This window comes from Phascolarctos cinereus, unplaced genomic scaffold, assembly GCF_003287225.1.
Source record: "Phascolarctos cinereus isolate Bilbo 61053 unplaced genomic scaffold, phaCin_HiC Scaffold_7;HRSCAF=346, whole genome shotgun sequence".
In the NCBI taxonomy this organism is placed as follows: Eukaryota; Metazoa; Chordata; class Mammalia; order Diprotodontia; family Phascolarctidae; genus Phascolarctos; species Phascolarctos cinereus.
In genome coordinates, this window is record NW_027556180.1 from 185855602 (window position 1) to 185883009 (window position 27408).

At 35.7% G+C, this 27408-nt stretch overlaps 1 pseudogene; it reads left to right on the forward strand.

Annotated features, from left to right (window-relative positions):
* Window positions 1-1655: 1655 nt before the first annotated feature.
* Window positions 1656-17137, forward strand: LOC144454881 (perilipin-3-like; annotated as a pseudogene).
* The last annotated feature ends 10271 nt before the right edge of the window (window positions 17138-27408 follow it).

The following is a 27408-nucleotide window of genomic DNA, read 5'->3' on the forward strand; positions in this document are numbered from 1 at the left end:
AAACTCACTCTTACTCAAGTAGATTCATTCTTTACCAACTTATCATTTCTTCTAGGTTTTTTCAGTATGAAAATACAAAATCATGACTAGTAAAAAAAAAAGAGTAAAGTGTCTTCCATGCTCAACAGAACTCTCCTCAACCCAAAGAGATTTTTAAGTGCAATACCTCCTCATCAAATTATTCAAAATGACCTCCATCCTATGTCTGTATGACTTTATGCCAAACAACATCAACATACATAGATTCTACTCTCTAGTACTGTGATGTCAAACTCAAATAGAAACTGAAGCCACTAAGCCATACATAAAGATCCCTCCAAGCCACATACTGACTTAGAAAACCACACATTAACATTATCCCACGCACCTACACTAGTTGTCTTGTATTTTTCTTATGTTAACTATTTCCTAATTACATTTTAATCTAGTTTGGCCTGCACTCAGAGTGTTGCAGGCTATATATTTGACACCTCCATTTTAGATCATCCCATAAGTAAAAAAAAAAAATCAGTGCATATACCTAGCATATACAGATTCACTTTTATAAAAGAGCAGCTAGGTGTGCAGTGGATAGAGTGCTGGGACTGGAGTCAGGATGACTCATCTTCCTGAGTTCAAATCTGGCCTCAGATACTAGTTGTATGATACTGGACAAGTCACTTAACTCTGTTTTCCTTATTTGTAAAATGAGCTGGAGAAGGAAATTATAAGCTACTCCAATATCTTTGCCAAGAAAACCCCAAATGGGATCACAAATAGTAGAACACTGACTAAACTTTTATGAAAATGACATATATGAACTAATAATGATATACATTTAAAATTTAGACAAAATATAAATTTAAAAAAGATAAGATAACATTTATCATGTCAGGAAGTGACATGGTCAGATGCTTTAAGAAAATCTCTTTGGCAGCTATGTGGAGGATGGATTTCAAAGGAAAGAGTTAAGATGAAATCATGAATTAGGGAAACCAATTAGAATATTACTGCAGTAGACCAGGCTAGAGGTGATGAAGGCTTTAACTTGGATAGTGACTGCATGAATAGAGAGAAGGGGATGAATGAAAGAGATGAAGGTAGAAATAAAAAGATCTGGCAACTGACTAGGTATGTGGAGTGAGGAAAAATGAGGAATCAAAGATGATAATTGAGGTTATGACAACCTGGGTGACTAGAACGATAGCAGGAAAGAATGGAGTTTTTTTTGGAAAATAAGGTAAATATATGTGTGATGGAGGTCACAATTCATCCACGTCTGCTTATCTTGTGTCCCTCTCTGTCTCCGCCCCCCCAAAAGAAGTAAGACTCTTACTCTTGTGTCCCTGTGCCTGAGCACCAAATCTACCTTCTGAGAGTGCCCATCACAGCCATGAGGTGATGTGGATGAAAGAAAGTAGAGATGGAATTTACCTAAAGGCACCTGTACAGTTGCTACTGTAGGTGCTTGGGGATCTTGAGGAGCCTACAGGATCATTAGAAGTGGAGAGATTGGTGCACATTGCATAAAGTGTGGGATGAAGAAAAATGCAGGGAATGTTAGAGGATAAGGCTAGGTATAGTTTTGTTGGAGCTAAGCCCCACGATTAACTACTGCATGGGAATGGGATGTAATTCATTTTCCAACTCTCCAATTGCTTGATCATAAAGCCCTTATGGTCCGTCTACAGTCGTCCTGGGGTAAGGTCCCACTAGAAAGATATGTAGAAAGAATACTGAACCTGGAGTCAGAACACCTAGGTCTGAGTAGTGATTTTGCCACTTACTGGCCGTGTAAACTTAAGTAATTCAAGTGCTTTGTACCCTATTTTTCTCATTTGTAAAATAGAGAATAATAGGTCCAGTATTATCTCAAAATGTGGTTGGAAGTCATAAATGAAATTATGTATACAATATGTAATATATATACTATATATAAAGACACATTGTATCTGGAAAATGTTATGTAAATGCAAGTTGAAAGTATTCTTATTATTGTAGCTTTTCAGTTAATAAAATAGAAATAAAATGTCATGTAAATGCAAAAAGAAAGTATTATTATTGCTGTAGCTTTTCAGTTGGTAAAATAGAAATCAAAATATTAAATAGTAGAGGCAAATTGGTGATAGAACCTGAGAATCAAAATGACAAAGTATTGTCAGACCATTTGATGACTAAACTTCTAAGTCCATTATATTAAAACTTAGAACTGTGACCATGAGAATCTTTTAGCTGATCTCAATTTTGTGAAGGGTTTCATGAATTCCAATGGTAGTCAGGATACTACTTATAAAAAAAAACTCTGTATAAATATAGAAAAGATGTGCTGTTTACTTGTTAAAATATTTTAAGATTAATTGCTTAATTTATTTTTAGTTTTCAACATTTACTTCTGTAAGATTTTGAGTTCTAAATTCCCCTCCCACAAGGTAGCATGTAATCTGATATAGGTTATATATGTACAATCATATTAAACTTATTTCCACATTAGTCACCTTGTAAAAGAAGAATCAGAACAAAAGGAGAAAACCACAAAAAAGAAAAAACAAAAACAAAAAGAGTGCAAAAGTATTTAGCTTAGACTCGTGGACTCCTAGGAACTTAGAATTAGAAGGAGAGAGGGATAGGCCACCTTGGACAATGCTCATATTTTTACAGAAAAAGAAACCAAAGGCCAGAAAGGGTGACTCACTTAAGTTCCCACAAGATGTTAGTAGCAGAGCTTCAGTGAGAATTCAGGTCTCCCTGACTCCTACCCCAGTTGTCTTTCATTGTGGTTTGTTATTATTCATATTTAGTTATGACACATACACTAAACTCAGAAAAGAATTCTTGAAATGTCTCCTAGTCTGTAGTTGAAATAACTTTGACCATCTAAGAAAATGGCAATGCAAATAGAAAAAAATTAAGTTATCTTTTATTTTTATCACCTAAATTAGAAAAAGGCTCTTCTCTAGGACCAATATGAAAAATTAGTTTTGAGGGAATCAATCAATTGTATTATTCTAATTTAATAATAATAATAATAGCTGACACATGAAGCACCTGAACATTTGCAAAGCGCTTTACATACATTATCTCATTTGATGCACATAACATTGCAGTGATTTTACAGCTGAGACTGAGACCCAGAGTATTTAAGGAACTTGTTAAAGGTCACACAGTTATTAAGTCTCTGAGGTAGGATTGGAAGCCCAGATCTGCATGACTCCTACTTTAAAGAAAGTTGCAGAACTCAGAAAAAATATTTCATAAAATAGATGTTACTGCCTGGATCTTTAGAAAAATAATGCTCTATGATTTTAATTTGTAATGAAACAAAAATGTTTCAAATGGTGTTAAATGAACCCACATCACTGCATTTGTGGCTGAAGCATGTTAAGAGCATAGTGTTTCTTTACCTATAAAATGCTATATTAAGTCCAGATCTCATTTTAAATGTATAAATCATTAGCAAATAATTTAAATTTACAACATTATAGCATCCTGAAAATACTTTGAAAATGGGCTAATCTAAATCCCTTACATTCCCTAAACTTTTCATAGAGATGAAAATCCATCCTCTGTTAAAAGCCTAGAGGACTAGGGAAAGGAATTCCAAAAAATTACATAAACAATCCATTCTGACAACTTTCACTGTCAGAAAACTCTTCCCTATATTTAACCTCCATGATGAAATTTCAAACCATTTCCTTTTATTCTCCTCTTTTTGTATATGAAAAACATCTGGCCATCCACTTCCTCAAACCTGCTCAAGTCAGCTTTCTTTTCTCTTGTTTGAGGGATGCCAATTTCTTTTACCAGTTTATCATTTTCCAACCCTGAACTATCTCGGTGACTTTGCACTGAGCTGCTTCCATTTTTGTCCACATCTTTCTTTAGTTATGGAGCCCAGAACTGGCCAGATTACTATAATATTGAATGATTTGATTATTACCAAGTTAAAAAAAAAGATTAACCCCACAGTGCCTACTTTTCACAGTCTCCTTTGTTGAACTTATTTTAAAAAAAAAAGCCAGTTTTGTCCATCTTGTTTATAGTTATGACACTTCATGGTTATAACTCATATTTGTATAATATTTTATACCTTATAAAGTAATTTGCTCATAATAACCTTATCTATTATAAGTGCCCTTATCTCCATTTCACAGATGATGGAGCCAACTCATAGTGCAGGGGAAAGAGAGCTGCATTTGGAAAAATATAAAATCAATCTAGGTTCAAATTCTGGCTCTCTCTACTACCTGTGTGACTATGGAAAAATCACTTCTCTCTGTACCTCATTTTCCTCAACTGCAAAATGAGGGGATTAAGTGACCTCTAAGGACCCTTCTAATTCTAAATCTATGAATCTGATCATGCGAATTCCTTTGTTCTCTCTGAGAAGAATCTTCAAGGTTTAGTACACTTTAGCTAGCTATAAGATTTTTTAAAAATGTCTTCTGGTTTCATTGAAAGTATGGATTCTTAACCTTAAAAATAAACATTCACACACATAACTGTATTATGTAGGTATGCATGTGTGTATATGTGTATACACGCATACAGTATATGTGTGTGTGTGTGTGTGTGTGTGTGTGTGTGTGTGTGTATATACACATATATACTGTATTATATACGTAAGGCTGCTATTTGGCTCAGTTGATAGAGTGCTGGTCCTGAAGTCAGGGAGATTCTTCTGCCTTAGTTCAAACATGGCCTCATGCACTTATTAGCTGTGTGGCTCTGGGCAAGATACTTAGCCCTGTTGTTTTATCTATAAAGGAAATAGCAAACCATTCTACTATCTTTGCCAAAAAAAACCCCAACCCTAAATGGGGCCATGAAGAGTCAGACATGACTGAAAAATGACTGAACAACAATAAAATTACATATATACTTGGTTTACTTTGGAGTCCTGTATATTTTTTTAAAAATGCATTTAGAAGCATTATTCTAAGAAGGTCAGAATCTGGCCCCAAAGTTAGGAGTTTGGTTCTCTATACTCCCACCTCAAGGATCTAAGGAGAATCTGTTCAGAATCTGGCTTCACCAGATTGGCAAAGAGGTTCATGACACACAAAAAAGTTAAAAACCTCCGACTCAGAGTGAGTTGGTTTGATTGTGATGCCAAAAGTACCAAGAAACATAATTTTATAGATGTTTGGTCCCTTCGTCTTTCAGAGCTCCTAGGAAGGGTAAGCGAATAGACTAGCTTCAATATAATAGCTTATGTAATGGCAATAAACAGGTGAGTGCCCTCTGACTCACTGACTCTTGGGCTGTGTGTCACATAGGCCATGAATGTTCTGGCTCAGTCCTGAAGGACTTCGCGGTGACACAGTAAACCTTGGATGGTTTCTTTGTTTTTTCTCTCCCTGACAGGGCTTAGGGAGCACTGTCTTAAATTAAAAGAAGTAAATCTACCCCCTGATAGTCCGTTTCCTTGCCTTCTTTGGAGCATGTGATACTTAACTCCCTTTCATATATGCTCCCAGGTGGTGCCCATTTGGAATCTTCCCCCAGCTTGCCTTTTCTGCTTTGTTCTTCTTTCCTTGAGAATGACAGATGAACTTTTCTAATGAGGCTACCATGGAAACTTGGGAATGCCTGGGTTCTTTAGTCAGCGTTGGTCACACTATAGAAGATGCTTCTTATAGCTACTACAAACCTTCTTAGAAAAGAAGACAATCATGAACTAGAGGAGCCCATCTACTGGTCTGGCTTGCCTGAAGACTTTGAGGGAGATAATACAGAACTAAGGTGAAGGTGAAATGCCAATTTGGCAGTTCTACAAAATGCTTGATGCTATGATGTCTTAAGTGTAAATTCCCAATAAAGGATGATAGTTGTAAGTTACTATTTCATGTTTAAGTCTTTGTCAGTGCACACTTTTGAATCTTTTATTTTTAATGTGTGGAAGAAATAAAAAGTTGTCTCAGACCTGGTCTATATCGTAAATTGAGTATTGTTCTACTCTAATTTTTTTTTTGAGACTCTAGATGAGAGTCAAACCTAAATTTGAACAGATTCTCCTTAGATCCTTGAGGTGGGAGTATAGAGACCCAAACTCCTAACTTTGGGGCCAGATTCTCTCAGGGTGACCTTGGTCTGCTAGCAAAAGTCTATAGCTTGGGGATCTCTTAAGAGGGAGAGGGCAAGTACACCAGACCATCTGAGCCCAACAACAGTTTTATCTTGCAATGTGGACATACCAATCTCTGTTGCAAAGAATGAAGAGGTAGAGAAATCCTATGACAAATGTGAGTCTATGAATTATATAATTCAAATATATATAACTAAATATGGGCCAGAACTATAATTCCATTGATAGTGTAAATATAATTTAACAATGCAGGTTGGTATTTGCTCTGCCACTTAAAGTCTTTGAGAATTGTCACATGCAGATACACATATCTGCATATACATATGTGTACATATGTACCTATGTACTAGACATAAGTATGGGTATACGTATGCATGTGCATTGTATTAGCATGTGTGTGTACTGAAGAAATATGAGTGGAGACTAAATTGGGATGAGATTGGGTAGGATTTAATTGGAAAAATTCTATAATACTTACATTGATCCTAAATTGCTCACTACCACAAAGGTGACTTTGTAACAAGTTTTTCATTAAGACCATTTAAAAATAGTGAATTTTGGAACATAAAATGTATTCTGTATTTAGAGATGATACTGTAAGCAGCAAAATTCAAAATGGTATAATTAAAATATTATTATTTCTTTGTTGTTTTGTGTCAAGAGAAAGTTTTATATTTTCTTATGAAACACAAGAAAAGCAATAAGCCTCTATAATTGTAGCCAGATAAGCTGTTTGTTTGGGGGAAAGGGAATAAAAATATTTCTTATCTAGATATATGTATTTATATTTGCTGTCACTGCTATTTTTAAAAGCTGTGCAGCCACTCTTAAGAACCCAAATTTTGTATTGGACCATTTTGCTCAGTGTGGAATATTGTTGTCATTCTTTTTAGAGAGTAACATGAACTCTGTATGTTTACCAAGAGAAAGAAATTGAATGTATTGAAGAGTAGTTTGACAGATTGTAAATATGTTTTATAAGAGTAAAACCTCGTTCCCAAACTTAACACTTTGGTGACATAATAACTGTTTTTGTGGCCATGATATCATCCCTGGGTATCATCCATTCTCCAAGGTATGAGCATAGGCATGTTTGACAGTGTGAGTAATAGGAGACATTTCCCTCAGATTCTAACATGAAGTGAAGCTTTATTTTATTTCCAGGCACCAGTCTGAGAATGAGTAGGAATGCTTGTGGAAATAGATTGGCGGGTAAGGAAAAGAGATGGGAGGATACTTTTGAAAATAATGGTAGCTGAAGCATTTTTGGTCTTTAATAGGATTTTGATAAGCTATTTTATCTGCTCCAGGATATCACTTAACTCAACAAAAAGATCACAATATTCAGTCTCTTTCACATACATCTTTGTTGATTTAAAAAAAATCCAGAAAAAACTGTCATGTTTAAGGCTAAATGATTTTATTTTATATGTAATAGCTGGGAATAAAATGGAAAAAGCTTTCTTACCAAATCTAAGATCTCACATATAGTCCTAAGGCACTACTTTTCTGTGTTTGGAAGATGACTAGGTTGAGTAAAACCTTGGAAAAACATATAAAACATATAGTAGCCTGTACTCAACAGTATTTCTCAGGAGAAAAGTGTGGGTGATCAGGGCAATTTTTATCAATAAGAGGAATAAACTGAAAAAATGTATTGCATTATAAATGGTACAAAAACATACATAGGAAGAAAATGGCTTCTAATTATATTTGAATTATTGAAAAGTAATATAAATGCATTAATAAACATTCTCAGAATTTCTAAAATGACTGGAATTTGGGGAAAATCATAAAAATCTTGATTTATGGAGGTAAATCTGTGTTCTATTAAAGAAAACATTATTGCCAACATATATAACTATACTGAAATAGTTTCTTTGTCTGCTTCTTTCTTCCTTCCTTTCTTTCTTCCTTCCTTTCTTTCTTCCTTCCTTCCTTCCTTCCTTCCTTCCTTCCTTCCTTCCTTCCTTCCTTTCTTTCTTTCTTTCTTTCTTTCTTTCTTTCTTTCTTTCTTTCTTTCTTTCTTTCTTTCTTTCTTTCTTTCTTTCTTTCTTCCTTCCTTCCTTCCTTCCTTCCTTCCTTCCTTCCTTCCTTCCAGGCATTTAGGGTTAAGTGACTTGCCCATGGTCCTCCTGACTCCAGGACTGGTGCTCTACCCACTGTGCCACCTAGTTGCCCCAGCAGTGTTGTTCATGAAGCTAAGTGAATCTCTTCAGATTCTTCATCAGAATGTTGAATAAGAGCATCATTTTGTGGACCTTTGTCTTACACATGTTCCAAGAGTCATAGGAACTGGGAATCCTTTGACCTCAGCAATGCTGAATTTTTGTAAACTATCCAATAACTAACAAAAAGATTTCTTCTAAAAATAGGGGGGTATATTTTGTCTAGCACACAAAATTAAAATATACATGGATTGTTTTGAGGAAATTTTAGCTTAAAGACAAATATACCAATTCAGAAAAGAGTTGGGGGGGGGATGATGAAGAGAAGATGAAGAATAGTGTGGAATTTCTTAATCATTTCACCAAAGGCAAAAGAGAGGGTCAAACATTTTGGCCATCAGGAGAAGGAGTCAATACTTTGCATTTCTATAAGATTTATTTATTGTGTATGTATTTCCTTATGCTTCTCAAATCCTTCCTGAGTAATGTATAGAAAGAAGAGAGGTAGGGGCAGCTAGGTGGCACAGTGGATAGAGCACCGGCCCTGAAGTCAGGAGAACCTGAGTTCAAATCTGGCCTCAGACAAAACACTTGACACTTACTAACTGTGTGACCCTGGGCAAGTCACTTAACCCCAATTGCCTTAAAAAAAAAAGAAGAGAGGTGAAAGAGGGAACAGAGACTTTCTCCTACTTTTTATTCAAACCCAGCTTCCTTAACTCTGAGTCCACAACATCCCACTGGTTATTTCAGGTGCTTCATTACATTTACTAATAAAGAGTCTTGTTTCTTTTTTTTTAAATCCTTAATTATTCTACTTCTTCCTACTATGTTTACTTTGTTTCTCACTCAAATAATAAATTATAATTTTAGAGTTTTGAGGGACATTAGGCATATTGAGTCTAATACCCATATGAGGAAACAGACCCTGAGAGGTTTAAATGGCTTGTCCATGGTCACAGAGATAATAAGGGCATAATGAGGCAGGATTTGAACACAGGCTTTTCTGGTTCCAGGTTCAGTGCTCTATCCATTACACACTCTCTTAAATAAGACTTTATTTAACCAAATACTTGCTAATTGTTGCATTGACTATGACATTCACTATCTCTATGGCATATCAAGCCTACCATATTCATTTACCAGAGCATCAGTACATAGAGTACAAACATAGAGTTAAAAATATGTTTAAAACATGGTATCAATGAGTTTTCTAATAGACCTCTTTTTCTCCCACTCCTTTTGATTATCGTGAGACTCATTTCATTCAGTCAGGTTAGGAACTGAGTGTTTTATCTTAGCCTCTAGACGGTTATTTTTCTATAAAGAGACTCCCACAGTACTATCTCACATGTTATCAAATATGAAATACTTTCAAATTTCCTAACCAGTCTACTAAAAGGGGTGGGGTGGGGTAAAACCTTCATTTATACCATCGCTAGTGGCAATGTGTCCGCTGAAATATTGTGCTTGTTTCATTTGTGTGAATAGCCAAGCTGACACTAACAAAACCTCAAATAAGTCAGGACACTGTTTTCTAGAATCTTTATGATTCAAATGTATGCATATAAGACAAAAGAGTATAGAACAACAGAAAAGAATTAACAATCATTAGACATCTCATGTATTAGAAAACAGAAGCTGAATTGGAAAATGCACAAAAACCCCTCTCCATTTTCTCATTGGTTGTTTTTACCACCAAACTATCTATAACTACAAATCTGTTGGTATCTTTAGGTCACCTGTAGGTAACCCATTGAGGAGCCCAGGTAAAACAGTACTTTCGCAGGAGAGTCAATGAATCTATAGAACTTCTGCCTGCCCATAGATATACTAGCTAGCACTTTGGGTCATGTGTATTTTTGCCAAAATAGTAATGACAACATTTATTCTGATTTCTACACAAGCAAATATTAGTATTAAACCACTCCTCTCTCATTATAATGTGTTGAAATAGATCACATCTAAACCATTTCCTTTCTGCCATTTGCTCATTTCCAATATGCATGAGGATGTATTATCTTCTTGCTTCAGTGACAGCATAGTTTTTTGGCTTACACTACGATTTGCCGAGAACACACCCCAAATGAAAGCAGACATCACAGAGTAATTGGGAAAAGCAGTTTGAAACACTTTTTCCACCCCACCCCCTCAGACAATTTATATGTAAATAAACAGAGTGAAGACAGACTCTAACTTGCCTAAGTTAAATGACAATCAGTCCCTAAGGACCAGCAAACATTCTCCAGGACACCAAGGATTAAAAACTATCTCTTCCACTGTTTGACAGCACAAAGGATTTTTGTGGTACTAGATATAGAGCTTCACTTCATCCTTTTACATACATAAAAATAAAAATGTGGCTTTTTTGGGGGGGAGGGAGAGATTTCCAGTTGTACAGAAGAATTTCATTATTTTTCCTGTTTTGGCAAAACTAAGCAATACAATTATTTTTCTTCTTTTGGAAAGCTCAATTTGCATTAGCCATCCAACTTAAACAACATAAATGGCAACGACATTAATGATTCTTATGTCTTCACTTACATACACATGCACAGATGCACACACAAGCAACATTACATAAATGAAATAGAATCCATATGTGTATTAGAAGAAAAGTGCCACTTTGTGTGTTGTGGAAGAATGTAATTCTCAAAGTATTTTTGGAAATAGAGGGAAACAATTTTTTATGCCAAGACATATTCTCGTAAGGGAAACAGATATATTCATTGTCTGATTTTTAATTTCTAAACACCTAATCTGGCAAAGAATATCATATATCATTGAGTTTGTTAGTTTTATAATTCTCCATCAAAGTAGCAAGCATTCAATTTTGACCTACACATTTCTTTTTTATTCTTTATCTTTTCATCAAATATAGAAAGCTTATGTTTCAAAGTTAATGCCTTCAGAAAATTTATTCTGGTAGATAATTAAGAGAATACTTTTAATCTTTACCTGTTTGTGTGAGGGAGGAATTTTAGGATTTGTTTTTGCCTGGGGTTCCATGATTTCTTAATTTTCTTTTCAGGGCTGTGCTTCTGTTTAATATTCATTTCAATTATTGAGAGTTATTCACTTACTGGGTTTTAGTACAACCACACACACATATAGCCTTAATTGCTTAAGTCTCAGAGAGGTTAACTGACTTACTGAAGTTAGGTCATTTAGCTAAATAAATGTCAGAGATAGGTTGAAATCGAAGACTTCCTGACTCCAAGTCTAGCACTATCCCCTGTGCCTAACTGCTTCTCTTGTTCAGCGTACAATACCAGCAATGGCTGGCAAAAGCCCCAAAGCTGATAAACTTGTGATTTACTTGAATGATAATTCTATTCTTTAATTCTTTCTCAACTGTTACTCTGGATCTAATTTGGTCCAACAAAGTGGAGCTTACTATTAAAATGAAAACAATGGGAATGTTGGGGCAAATGATCACTCCATTATAGAGCTAATGACAAGAAGGGGAGGAAAACTTGATATACTTTGATGTGCACCCATTCTGTTATCTAGAATGAAAGAAACATGCAGGAATTATTCTGATGAAGAATAAAGGGGCACTGCCTAAAGAGACCTATGTGGATGCAAAGGGTACTCATAGACTAACTCACACTTAACATAGACATTTTTAGATGATGGTAGCAAGGGCAATTAACTGATGATGCAGAAAAGCAACATAGTTCTATCACAATAGTGTGAGGAATACAAAAGTCTAAATTAGCCAAGGCTAGCAAAGGAAAACAAAGAAAGATTAAAAATTAGCATGAAAAAGTGTCAAAGATGGGTTAGGACTGCTGTTTAGGTTGGAGTTGGAACAAAGTGAGAATCCTGAACTAATTTGCTCTTGTTTTCTCTTCAAAAGAGAATGATCTTTGGATCGGGAAGGGTAGGGCAAGTACGATAAACAAGAAATAGAAACTTGAGATAAGTAAAGAGATGGTTAAGTAGCATCTACCTTCTTTTAACAAGTTAAACTCACAATTTTCAGGCAAACTATAACCTTGAGTATTGAAAGAACTGGAAGTTGTAATTGCTCAACAATTTTCAGTGATCTTTTGAAAGATATTGGAGAATGGGATAGATATCTCAGGTTTAAAAAAGAGCAAATGTCTGAATTTTTAAAAAGGAACAGAGTCTTGCCGACTATATGTCAGTGACCTTGACACATCAAAGGGGTGATTTTTGATCTGTAGAATTAGCAATCACTAAAAGACAGCATCACTCCATTAAGACAAATTCTAACGTACTCATTACATTCTTTGACAAGGGAACTAGTACGGAAGATCAGGGAAATGCTATAGACTTGAACTTAAGTAAAGAATTTTCCAGTATGTCATGCTATACTTGTAGTTATCCACAAACACAAAAGTATAGTCTGGGTACTAATACAATTAGGTGCATTTGAAACTGGTTGAATGACCAGATCCAAAGATTCATCATTGATGGAATAATGTGAGCTTAGAGAAATAGCTCATGGAATCTACCAAGGCTCTGTAGCACAGTGCTAGTTAGCATTTTTCTCAATGATTTGGATAAAGGCACAATTCTCATCTTTGTTAAATTTGTAGATGTGATGGGAATTGAATTGCTAACACACTGGATGGTAGGAATCTAGAATGCTTTTCATAAAGTATAAGAATGGGCCAAGTCAAATAGGATGTCATTTGATAGGGATGAATGTTGAATTCTACATGTGAATCCAAAAGAAACCAATTTCACAAACACCAGATAGGAGAGATATAGCTAGAAAACAATTTCTAAGAAAAAGATCTGATAATTTTTAATAAAAATTACCCCAATACTATCTTAGGTTATGGTGTACTGTAGAAGTAGGTATTAGTTCCACTATACCTTGATCATGCCATATTTAATGAATAGTACTTAGTTATTAGTACTACATTTTAGGAAAGCCATAGACAAGGTGAAGTATGTCCAGAAAGCTAGTAGGCTTGTGAGAGGTCTAGAGAATTTTGATATTGGTAAAAAAAAAAAAACACAACTAGGTATCTTTAGCCTATAGAAGAGAAGACTTAGGGGAGAAATATACTCCATTATCTTGTACCTTAAGAACTGTTATGTGGATTAGATTTACTTTGCTTGGTATTTGAAGAAAAACAAAGAACAATAGGTAGAAGTTTCAGAGGGGTAGTGTTAGGTTCAACAGAAGGAAAAATTTTCCAATAACTAATTCAAAAATGGACTTGGTTTCCTTGGGAGGTAGTGACTTTCCCCTTATTTTTTTTTAATTTAAGAAGTAGCATATTTAAGAAGAAACAGAAGACCAAATTGCTAAAGTTATTGTAGAACAGATTCTTGGTCAAGTACAGGTTGGACTAAATGGCCTCTGATATCTTTTCATAGCTCTTTGTTGTGATAATTAAATGTGAGATCACCTTGTATATGGAGTTCATTATGAGGCTCTATAATAGCACTTTTTCATGGATGCTCTGCTTTTTAAGTTAAAGATATTACCAAATCTTGATGATCTCCTTACTCACAGAAAAATTTCAGGAAGTCTTCAATGTTTTGACACTTCTGTTGCAGTGATTTTTTACAAATTTTTACTGATTGCAGACGTGAGATTTTTTTCTATAGATAAATTTATACCCCCGCCCATTTACTATGTTTGCAATACCAATAACTTTTTTAATCTTTCCAATGATGTTTTCTAGAAGAGCAATATCATCTCATCATTATAACTGGCCATAGTTCTAGTGAGACATAAGGTCCAGAGTAAAGATAGGTCAATGTAGCAGTACCTTATTTCAAGTGACTTCATAACAACAGCAAAATCCTTAGAGAAAAAAAATCTCATCTGTAGCCATCTGGTGCTAATTTCTCTACTATCCATCCTAATAATTCAGGAGGGACAAAAAATGAAGTAGGTAATAATTATTCTTTGTTCTCTGGATACCTCAATAGCTGAAAGTGAAGTCAGTTGGTATTTTTATATTGACCAGCAGAACCCAGACTCTGTTGGTTAAATGATTATGTTAGCTAAGGGGTATGAGCAAAGGTGTTATGTATGTCAGAGAGCACTGTGGTTCTGCGTTTTCTAAAAACGTTGTTTATTGAGGTTTTTTTCACATTACCAGAATTTTCCCCAAGATCCCTCACCTCCTCTCTGAGTGTTGTCCTAGGTAACAAAGAATATTTTAGTCTGAACAAGTTGTGGTGTATGAATATAATGAAATACTATTGTGTTATAAGAAATGATGAGCAGGCAGACTTCAAAAATACTTGGAAAGACTTACATGAACTGATGAACAGTGAAATGAAAAGAACCAGGAGAACATTGTACACAGTAACAGCCACATTATGGGATGATTGACTTTGATAGACTTGGCTCTTCACAGCAACACAAGAATCTAAGACAACTACAAAAGATTCGTGATGGAAATTGCTATTGTAACTTTACAATATTCACATTTAATTGTTTTGTTCTTTCCAATTACACTGCTGTATTTATATATATATATATATATATATATATATATATATATATATATATATATATATATATATATATATATATTGTTTTCTTGGTTCTATTTACTTCATTCTGTATCAGTTCATGTATATCTTTTCATGGTTCTCTGTATTCATCATATTTATCCTCTTTGTAATAACTTTTACATTAATGCACCATATGTTGTTTAACCATTCCCTAATTGATGGGCTTCAATGTTGTTTGAACTTGTGTACAAAGTATAAATATTTTGGTGAATATGAGGACTTTCTTCTTATCAATGATCTCCTTAGAGTATAAGCTGAGTAGCAGTAGAATCTCTGGGTCAAAAGGTATAGACATATTCATCATTTTATTTTCTTAATTCCCAATTACTTTTCAAAATGGTTATAATTATTCATAGCTTTACCAACAGTACACTCATGTTCCCATTTTCCCACAAACCCTCTAAAATGACTATGACCATCTTTTGTCATCTTTGCTAATCTGTGAGTTGAAACTTCAGGATTGTTTTAACTGGCATTTCATTTACAACATTCTTTCATATGGCTGTTCGTAGTTTGGAATTCTTTGACCATTTATCTTTTGGAGTGTAGGTCTTGGCTATTATATCTATATATATTTATTTAGTATGTATACATATTTGTGTGTATATATACATATATATATATATATATACATATATGTATTTCTATCTATCTATCTGTCTGTTAGTTGTCTATATATCTTGGATACAAAACCTTTATCTAAGAAATCTGATACAAAGGTTTTCCCCTTATTTGATTACTTCCCTATTTATCCTTGATGCATTAATTTTGGTGGTTCAGAAGCTATTTAGTTTCATTGAATTTTTTTATCTTTTATAATTATCTCCAAACCTTCTTTGTCTAAGAATACATCTCTTACCCATAGCTGCAAAAGGTATATGATCGGATTCACTTCTAATTTTTTATAGTATGATCTTTAATATTAAGGTTATGTATATGATTTGAATATGTTGTGAAATATGGCATATGGTATCTAGTTCTAGTTTCTGCCAGACTTCTTTTTGATTTTCCTAGCAATTAAAAAAAATGAAATAGAGAGTTCTTTCCTAAGTGATTTCTGTTATTATGGCTCAATGTTAATGTTTTTATTATTTTGAGCTCCTGCTGGGGTTTTGTTATTGTAGTCATATTCTATAGAGATTATTGTGTAGGCTTGTCTGAAGTAGTTTTGTAGTAATGAAAGGACTGTAATATTAAAAAACCTGCTGATTTCTTTTATGTTTTGCTAACACCCAATGCAACATCCATAAATCCATTCATTTAGCGTCCTTATGTTCAAAGCACTATGCTAGGTACAACAAGAAGTAAAGTTCAGGAGAAACCACCTGACAAGTCTGTTGGGCTTGCCCAACTTGTACCTAGAGACTCTGGAATACACCTGTGAATCCTTGCAGGACCTCAAGCTTCTGTCTGGAAAGGCCCAGTTCCCTCCACAGGACAGGTGGATAAAAAGAGCTTCAAGTGAGCCTTTTAGCCATGACAGAATGAGCAGACACAGGTACCACAGGAGAAACCACATTTATCTAAAGAGATCATACTTGACAAAGCTCAACCATCAAAAGAAACTGATTCATTAATGAATGCCAGTAGTGGTGACTTGAGCAAGGAAGATGCCACAAGCATCAGTGTATTACCACAAGATCTGAGTCTGATGAAGAGAAAATCTTGTCTGAAATCCAAGAGGAGGAACAAACACTAGAAGAATTAAAAATGACTATGGACAAATACTTCCTAATCTCACAGGACACGGCTAATATCCAAGAATGTTCAGAGGGAGACAGAGATTATTTTAGAAACAATTCTCCAAGAGAAGAAGACTACTTCACGTCACTAGGTTCTCTGCCAAGCAACCTCCAACCCCAGACATATAAGCATGCATTGGAAAATATCAGAGGTACCAAGAACAACATCAGAAAATTCTTGTACCAGCTCTATGAAGCAACTGAATTGACCTATTAAAGTAAGCAAGGTTCTGAGGATCGGCTGAATTACCATAAGGCCCTATTTGAGATGTGGATCAAGTGGAGTAGAAGCCAGTCCAAAAATATGGATATACACATCTCCTGGAAATCCAGACTCTGGCATGTCCCATACCACTGCCCTGAAATTACAGTCAGCCTTCATGGACCTCATGGCTTATGTCCAAGGTCTCTCAAGCAGCCTACAAGACAAGCTCCAACGGTCCTATTATGACATGCAGGAGCTTCATACCACCATTTCCCTAAGATCTAGACAAGCATCATCTGACCCAGAGCCAGGCTAGCTGAGTCAAGCCCAGGAAAGCATAGAAGAATTGTTTTGTTTCTTAGAAGATAATATTCCTTCTGGTTGGAGTGAAGGACCACTTTCTCCTACTGAATATGCCTTCACAGGTAATGGCACTTCCTAAAGAAAAAAAAAAACATCTTGAACTGTGATATGGAATCAGGCTGATATTTTCAGATGCCTGGCAAGAAGTCTGTGCTAGTTTATAGTTAGTAACTACAGTCTGTATATGTTTCAGATGATGCAAATAAAGTTACATTGAAAATTTAAAAAGAGAAGTAAAGTTCAAATTTTGTTAAGAAGTTAACATGAAGTTCTATTTAATCATTTCTGATAGCTTGAAATTAAAACACAAACCATTAGCTAATCAAAGAGGAAATTGGTTAGCTTGTTTTAAAGCAGAAAGAATAAAGACTTTGCTATCATTGTTCCTTACTGCTAATGTTATACAAATGTGGGTAATATATCTATATGTAAGCAAACACATGCATATTTTGTACAATCATTTTAAAGGCTTCTACTAACTGGTGGCACTTTGCCAGATTTTATGATGAACTATAATAATAATAATGATGATGATGATAATAATACTAATAATATTTGATGTATAACATTTTAAGGTTGCAAAGAACTTTACATATGTTATCTGAGTATGTGTGTAGTATTCAAGGAACTTCTCCTTTTTAGTACTAATATGGTAACTAAGCCAGAATGGCAGAGTAGATACAGAGACCTGGAAACCAGGAAGACCTGGGTTCATATCTACTCTCTGACACACATTGGCTATGTGACCATTGGCCAGTCATTTAACTTCAGAGCTCTGAAAAATCTCTAAGACTTTAAGTTGCAGAGGAGGTACTGACCTCCATTGGTAGAGTTTCCTATACCAGTGAAATCGCAACTCTAATCCCTATTCTAACAAAATGAAATAAATATTTAAGTAAGAACAATGCAGGAATATCTTGGCATTCCTATGTTCCTTTCCAAATGGTCACTGGACTATTAGATTTCACCTTGTACAACAAAGCTGCTGTAAAGATAATTCCAAGGAGAATAGTTACCTGGATGTTTTTCTGCCTATCCCCATTCTCACAGAAGTTCCTGAAGATGTCAATGCTAACCTCATTAACAAGCAATATCACAATTTTAGTTGATAAATTATTAAAATAATATAATATAGAACATGTGTGAACAAAATAATCTTTCTCCAATCCTCCTGCTGTCATCATTACCACTTTGTGAATAGGCCTATTCACTGTGAGCTATGTACATAATTCTTGTTACAGTTTGTTTATTGCTCTTCAGCAATTCTATAATCCTAAAGGATGAAAATATTTTTCATTTGTCACAGTGACACGTGCTATGAAGTGAAAATATGAACAGCTGCAAGGTCCTGCAAGGTTTTTTTTGTAAAGTTTCAAACCAATCTCCTTTGTTGGAAGTTTCCCATTTATCTTAAATTAATTGCAGAACCTAATTCTAGGCTGCTAAAACTTAGATAAGACACACATACTCTAGGTGAAGGGTAACAGTTTTAAAGAAATCTTAAATGAAGTCACTCCACCATCTCTCATGAAGATTGTAATTAATTCCTTCTTGGAACTGCAGGCAACCAAAGCATCCTCAAGCCCACCCAAAACATTCCCATTCTGCATGTAAAATATTCTGATTCCCCCCCTTCCCCCTACACAGACACCATGCTTAGGGACTCCCTCTTGACTGGCGCCATGGGTGGCTAAAGAGATTGCCTTACCCTGAGAATGTTTCCATATTTTTAGATTCTTTCCTGAGCCCTGGCTTATTGCAAAAAAATCAGGTATATGGTAGAATCATATTTATTTACTTCAATACTTTAAGGATCCTTGATTTCATCCATGGATATTCTCCCTCTACAAACTGAGACTGGCATCCATCTGTGCCTTTGAGATTTACTGTGATGGAAAGCATTCATTAGCTAAGGTCTTCAGGCGTTGGAAGCAATCTTATAAATCATCAGGTCCCTTATTTTACATTATACAGATGAGGAAACTGAAGCCCAAAGAGGCTAATTGACTTATCCAAGGTCACCAAGTTTGTTTGAGTGGCAGAGCTCAGAAATTCTGGCTCTAAATCTCATGCTTTTTCTAATATATAAAAACGAGTGCCTCTGGTAGTCAAAATTTTGAGGATGAACATCTTTTAAACTAAGCTTGGCTAGTTCTCAGATGACAGTCAATCAATAAACATTAAAAGCTAGTTAAGTCAGGAGACAGAGATGTGGAGGGAGAGCATTCAGGCATGAGGGGGAGCCTGTATTAATGCCCAGAACCAAGAGCTGGAGTGACATATTTGAGGAACACCAGGAGGACATTCTTATTGGTTTGCAGAGAAAGTATTGGAGGTGGTGGATTGTAAAGTATAAGAAGACTATAAAGGTATCTGTGTGTGAGGCTAGGTAATAAAGGGCTATTATTGCCAAACAGAAGACTTTCTATTTAGTCCTGGAGGTGATAACAAGCCTCTGGAGTCTATTGAGTATGGAGTGCCAATCCACTTTAGGAAGATCACTTTGACAGCTGAGTGGAGGATAGACTGTAGTGGGGAAAGATTGTGGCAAGGAGACCGACCAGCAGGCTATTGCTATAGTTCAGGCACGAGAGGATAAGGACCTATGCTTGGTTGATGACAGTGTGCGTTATCCTTAAAACCAAAATCAAAGCATTTTGATCTGGCAGTATATGCCAGAATTTGTAATCCACTGGCATAGCTTTGGGAGCCCTAGGTCACTTATAAACTACAGTGTGGCATTAGAATAATAAATTAATGGATCTGAAGCAAAGCATAAACAATGGAAAGAAAAAAAAAGAAAACCTGGTTTTTCGCTTTGAGGTTATTACTGGAGTCAAATAAGCTGTCCTGTTGACATGAAGTTCCTCCTGAGGATGTTAGTTACATTGCTCTTTTATGTTTAATATTGTCAATGTTATTTAGAATTGTCTAGAGGGGCTAAGATCCAAGAATAATGTGTGTAGCGCAGAAATACTTTAATGGAGATCATTTTGTTTGCAATCTTCTCTAATTTATGGCAGGAAACAAAGAATACTCATAATAATGAATGTTCTGACAGTGGTTAAGTCTCCTTTCCAGGGGAGAATGGCTAGAAGCTCCTGAGATTGAGTCACCACTAAACTTTCTTGGGGCACCTACTTGGTGCAGTGGATAGAGCACCAGCCCTGAAGTCAGGAGGACCTGAGTTCAAATCCAGCCTCAGACCAAACACTTGACACTTACTAGCTGTGTGACCCTGGGCAAGTTAATTAACTCCAATTGTCTAACAAAAAAAAAAAAGAATGAAAGTACTAAACTTTCTTTCAAAATCTAAACCATGTGGCTTCTTGTAGGCATATATGAAATGGACTTACAATTATATTCAAAAAGCATTTATTAAGTTTCTACTGTGTCTGAAGTATTTTGCTAGGCATTAGGGATACAAATATAAAAAAGAAAGAGTCCCTTTCTTCAGGAAGTTGACATTCTACTAACAGGAATGTGGCAGAGTGGGTGTGTGTGTACAAAGGTGCAGCATGTATATAATACAAGACATTATGAGGATGGATAAAGCAGTCAGGGAAATCAAGGAAGACTTCATGGAGGATTTGACACATCAGCCCAAAAGGATTTTGTACGGGAAAGAGTAGTATATTCCTACATTTATAAGCAAAATACCTGATGAAAATGAAAATGGTAGACAACTCAAAAAGGATCCCTATATGTCTGGAATCTGGGGGTGAAATTCTACTAATTAAGGATCCTCTTAGTATTTTATCAGATGGAGTACAAAATAGATTCCTCACATTGAACTTTGCTTAAAAGCAAATAGGGTTATGATAAAAATTATAGTATATAAGGAATTTTTAAGCACCTGCAAAACTAGTCAGATGAATTTTAGAATAAGGAAGCTCAAGAGCATAAGGGTAAAACAAATAAGTTACTCATTAAGTTTTTCATGTGATTTTAAAAATATAATCAATTGCCTTCTTTTTCTGGTTATAATCTTTTGTAACAGAATATTTTCCCCAAGTAATAGCATGAATTTGATTTTGCTAAAAGGATAAACAAACTACCATTGACCTGCACCAGAGATGGATGCTTTGCTTCTCACTGAAGTCAAAGATTTTGAGAAAAAGAACAGATAATTTATTTAAATACATTGATTAAGCAAGAAAGTTCATGTCTACACTTCAGGCAAATATGCTCAAATCTAACCAGAAAAATGCATCCAGAAATATACATCCTTTCAGATATGAGCACATACAAACAAAATAAAAGTGAAAACATACTACTAGCAGGTATTCATATTTTTTTCATTTGCACCCAGCTCCTGAGCTTCTCTTTTCCCTTTTTCTTTTCTCCCTTAGCTTCTTTTCCCCCTTAATGATCTCATGTATTCATTCTTTTTTTTTTTCAGATGAGGCAATCAGGGTTAAGTGACTTACCCAGGGTCACACAGCTAGGAAGTGTCAAGTATCTGAGGCCAGATTTGAACTCAGGTCCTCCTGACTCCAGGGCCAATGCTCTATCCTCTGCGCCACCTAGTTGCCCCTCATATATCCATTCTTATGATTTCTATTATCACTTCTATGCAGACAAGTCCTCAAATGTATATCTCTACCCCTGACCTTACCATAACTCTGTAGTCTCACATTTCCAACAACTTGCCAGATATTTTAACCTGGAGATTTCATCAGCATCTCAGATCAATATATCCAAAATTAACTTCTTAATCCTTCCAAAAAACTTGGTACTTCCCCTAAAAGGCTGATTTCTATGGATTGTCTAGGCTTCTAATCTTGGAAATTTTTTTGTCTCTCTCACATGCCTACTTAGTTGCCAAGCTGATCAATCAATCATCCAATCAATAAGCATTTATTAAGTACCTGCTGTGTACCAGGAATTATACTAGGAGCTGGGAATAAAGAAATTAAAAATCCCTCAAGCAACTTATAGGTAAGACATTATGAATATATGTAATTACATGTAAAACATAAATGATTACTAGCAATTTTTGGGGAGTCAAGGGACTAGCAGCTGGAAGAAATGAGAACAATATTCATTTGGAAAGAAATAGTTGGCCAAAATGGTGGAGAAAAGGCAGGAAGTTGCCTGAGCACTCCCCAGGTTCTCCCACAAACAACTTTAGATCACACCTCAAAATGAATTCTGGAGTGACAGAATCCAGAAAAGAACAGGTTGAAATAATTTTCTGGTCCAAGGTGACTTAGAAAGACTGCATGAAAAGGTCTGTCTCACTTGGGTAAAAGGGGAGTGCAGACCCAGTACAGGTGGTGTCTTGGTAAGCCAGTGGGAGGTCCCTAGTCCCAGCACAGATCAGCAACTGAGGCTCCACAGTCCGGCTCAGCAGGCCATGGCACAGTGGACCAATGCTGAGGCCTTAAGCTCCAACAAAGCAGGCTAGTGGTGAAGACTGGCAGGTAGGGCCTGAAGCCCCAATGCAGCAAGCTAGACTAGTCTGGGTGACCCCCAGTGAAACTGTAACCTACCAGTCTCAGAGGCTCCAGCACAGCCATCCAGTGACAAGCCTCCCCCGAACAACCTTGGGATAGTGCCTTGGGAGAAGAGCACAACTTTAAAAGTTACAAAATAGGCTGAAATATGAGCAACAAACAAACAAAAGCTCTGATAATAGAAAGCTATTATGGCCTCAGGGAAGATAAAAACAAAACTCAAAAGAGGACAACAGTGTCAAAAAGCCTACATGTAAAACCTCAAAGAAAAAACGTGAATTGGTCTCAGGCCCCCAAAATCCTCCTGGGAGAGCTCAAAAAAGGATGTTAAAAATAAAATAAGAAAGGCAGAAGAAAAATTGGGAAAAGAAATGAGAGTTATGCAAGAGAATCATGAGAAAAAAGTCAACAGCTTGAAAAAAACCCAACTCCTTACAAAGCAGAATTGGTCAAATGGAAAAGGAGGTACAAAAACTAACTGAAGAAAATAATTCCTTAAAAACTAGAGTCTGGCAAGTAGAAGTTAATGATCTATGAGACATCAAGCATCAATCAAACAAAATCAAAAGAATGAATGAAAAAATGGAAGAAAATAGAAAATATCTCATTGAGAAAACACTTGACCTGGAAAATAGATCCAGGAGAAATAATTTAAGAATTATTGGACTATCTGAAAGCCATGATCAAATAAAGATCCTGGACCATCTTTCAGGAAGTTATCAAAGGAAACTGCCCTGATAACCTAGAACCAAAGGATAAAATAGTAATTGAAAGAATCCACTGATCACCTCCTGAAAGAGATCCCAAAATGAAAACTCCCAGGAATATTGTAATCAAATTCCAGAACTCTCAGGTAAAGGAGAAAATACTTCAAGCAGCCAGAATTTTGGTTAGTAGTAACATAGCATTGATAGATTGTAATCTCCATCATTGTAGGGAATTTCCATATGTTGAGATTGCAGATTGATCAATTTAGATTGTCTTTTGAAATTGTGGTCCCATGTATCTTCTACTCCACAATAGGATGAACTGGCATTAAATGGTCCTTGTAGCACTTGAATCAGCTATGGAAAAAAATGGGTAGCCCCCTGCAGCTGTCATGTTCACAGCCCCTACAAGCCACAACTTGAAGGGAAAAAAGGATCTCAGAATATATTTTTCAAGGCTTTAGTCCCATGGCTTTAAGATATAGAATCTTTATAGACCAATTCTTTAATAGTGTTAACTATGTTGTCTTTAGGGAATCCTAATGATACCACTGCAGATGCATGACTAGGAAAGTAATATAGCACATGATCTCATGGTCACCTGCTCAGATGGCATTTGGCACCAGTAGGACACATTAACAGACACAGGGAAGAAAATACCAAAAACTCCAAATCATTGGAATCATTCTACCTTCTGAAAAGTGAGGACTTTCTGGTACCTTCCCTCATATTAAACTAGCTCGGCATTCTTGGTATAAATACCACCTGGTCATAGTATAAGATCCTGGTGATATATTGCTGTAATCTCCTTGCTAATAGTTTATTTAAAACTTTTGCATCCACATTCATCACAGAAATTGTCTATAGTTTTCTTTCTCTGTTTCGGTTCTTCCTGGTTTAGGTATCAACACCATATTTGTATCATAAAAGGAATCTGGTAGGATTCCATCTATTTTTTTGAAGAGGGAATGCTGAAATAGGCGATAAAAAGTTAGCAATTGCATGAACCAGAAGTAGCACAAGTTTTGGCCTAGCTTAGCCAAAATGCCTAGCTTAGCCAGGAGAAACATTCACTGATCAGGTTGTGCTTTCCTTTAGGTATTCTGCTTTTCAACTCCTGTCTCCCTCTGCTCTCTTAAATGGTCTTATCCAATCTCATTGACTTGGGTCACATCATCCTGCATGTCTCTTCCATTCTTTCCTCTAATTGATGCAGTCTCTATCTTTCTATTTTGTGTGCTATTTTTTTTTTCACGATGCCTTTCTTGATGCTACATGGCATAAAATAATTCTTTTTTTTTTTTAAGGTTCTCATTTGTTTAAAGTTCAAATCTGTCTGACCTTTTAATTTTGCTTATCTTTGCATCATTAGTATTTGTATACAATCATTTTCCTCTATTATTATGATTCTTGAAAATAAGACCAATAATCTCTATCTCAGTATCCCTAGCACTTAGCTCAGTGCTTTCCATTAATAAATGCTTATTAAATTGAATTGAAATTAATTAAGGTGAACTTAACTAGGGCCTAAGCAGTCTCTTCCTCTTAATACCAACTCTGCTTGATATACCTCAATGGTGAGTATAGCTTATGAAGAATATAAGAAGATCTGTTTATATCCTTTTTGGTGTCTAGTAATGGAGTCCCACATTTTCTTGTATACTATACTCTACTGAATCATAGAATTCAGAAATGAAAGGGAACTTATAAAAAACTAGCTTTACAATTCAATTTTACTGTAAAGAAAGCTGAGGCCCATCAAGTCAAAGTGATTTTCTCAAGGTCATATATGTAATAAATAGAAAAACTGGAATTTGAATTCAGTGCCCATGACTAAGTCCTGTAATTCATATCCTCATTTTCCTCATGCAGCTAGTTCTAGTATACCCACCATATTTATAGTTTGAGTTCTTAAAAAAAAACCAAACAAACCAGAATGTGAGAGCTTTAATGGATCTTAGAGATTTAGTCTAACACCTTTAGTTAGCAAAGGAAGAAACTGAGGTCAATGATTTCCTCAAGGTCACCAATCAGTGGCAGGGTCAGTATTATTGCCCAGGTCTGACAGTTTAGTGCTATTTCCACTATGTCATATTTTACCTCTCTCCTGGTTTGAAGATATTGCAAAGAGAAAGTTCAAATGAAATGTGTTCTTGGGAAATATTTGTTCTTAGGGAACACTATATTCTTAGGAATACATACATGATCTTTGAACAGTTTGTCTTATCCATACCATTTTAAAAAATTTCTGACTTTCCCTCAAACTAAGTTGGTCTTCAGAATTTTAAAATAGGGTTTTCATTCTGCATTTGAAGTGTCAGGAACCTAAATAAAAGAATTGCAAGTCCATAACTACTCACCTCTTTCAATCACTTGCTTAAAAGTCCATTAAGAAGGTGAAATCAAATAAGTGAGATTGAGTTAGGAAATTATATAATGTAATATATAAAGGAAATATATGATGTCTCTAAGCATTTCTATAAAACAAAGGCCCATGCTTTTATTAACAATATTTTTCTGGTGATATATGACTGCAAGTCATGGAACAGCACAATCCTTTTCCTAAAGAATGAAAGCTATAATAAGGAGCTGCATGGTGGGCATAAGCAGGCTCTAACACATTACCAAGAAAAATTGCGTAAGAATAATTGCATAAAGGATGTTACCAAAGGAATGTACAAATGGAAAAGGTGACAGGACATTTATGTGATGAGAGGGTCAGATAACTAATAGACTACTTACAGACTTTTGATAGCTTCAAAATGTGAAGTGATCTACAGAAAGGCCCTCAAAATTTTGGTTTGTAGTAAGATAGCATTGACAGATTATAATCTCCATCATTGTAGGGAATATCCATATGTTGACACTGCAGATTGATCAATTTAGATTGTCTTTTGAAATCAGTGGAAAAACTTGTAGTGTGCAATTCAATATCATTATTATTTTGAGACAGAGGCTGAACTTGTGTTTTTATTGGTCTAGGGAACTCCTAGATATGAAAACTCTATCTACCAACGCAAGTTGACACCTTCTCTGCAACTTATAGTCTCAGAGAGTAGTCTATAGCACTGAGAGGCGATTAAGTGACTGGCCCACACGGCCAGTGTACGTTGTTGGCAGGACTTGAACCTAGGTCTTCCTGATTAGAAAGCCAGCTCCTAATTTATTATACCATACTGCTTCTATAGTATTATATAAGATGATTATTATATATATAGTAAAATTCAATAAGGATAAACAAGTCTTACACTTGGGTTCAAATATTAACTTCAAAAATACATGATGGGAGAAGTATAGTTATACAACACACAAAAAGAGATCCCAGGGGATTTAGTGGACAGAAAGTTCAAAATGATTCAGTAGTGTGATGTGGCCACTGAAAAGCTAATACGATCTTAGGCTGCATTGAGAGGCATTGCAGGAACAAGAAAGTAATTGTCATTCTAACCACGTCAGAAATCTTGTGTTCTGTTCTGGGCACCATAGTTTAGGGAAAACATTGATAAGCTGGAAGGAGCCTTCAGAGGAAGATGACCACAATGGTGAAGGTCCTTTGGTCTTTATCATAGGAAGATCAGTTGAAAGAACTGGTTGGAGAAGTGAAGGGTCAGGGAAGGCACGATAGCTTTCTTACTAATTTGAAGGTCTCTTATGTGGACTTACTCTGTTTGGCCTGAGAGACAGAACCAAGATTAACGGGAGGAGGTTTCAAAAAAGCCAATTTAAGTTTGCTGTCAGGAAAAACTTCCTAACAATTAAAGCCACCTAAAAGTGGAATGGGCCGCCTTGGGATAGAGGATACTGGGATAGTGGGTTTCTCCTTATTAAATGTCTTCAAGTAGAGGCCGGAGACCATTGTCAAGTATATTATCTTAGGGATTCCTTTGGGTGATGGGTTGGACGGCATTACCACTGATGTCCCTTCCAGCTCCAGAATTCTATGATTCTATTGTGGTTTAATACTAAAAGTCAAAGGGCATGCAGTGGCTTTTAATGAGCATGTAGAATTATGCCATGTAAATGTGACTCTTTAGATATCTCTGCTCCCATTGTGTATGCTAACAGGATTAGCTAGTATTAGTCTGCTATCCACAAGAAGTGTGATATGCAGTGTGACCTGCAAATCTCCCTTGGGATCAGAAAGGTCTAAGTTGAGCCATGCAGGATTTCAAAGCAATTCTCAG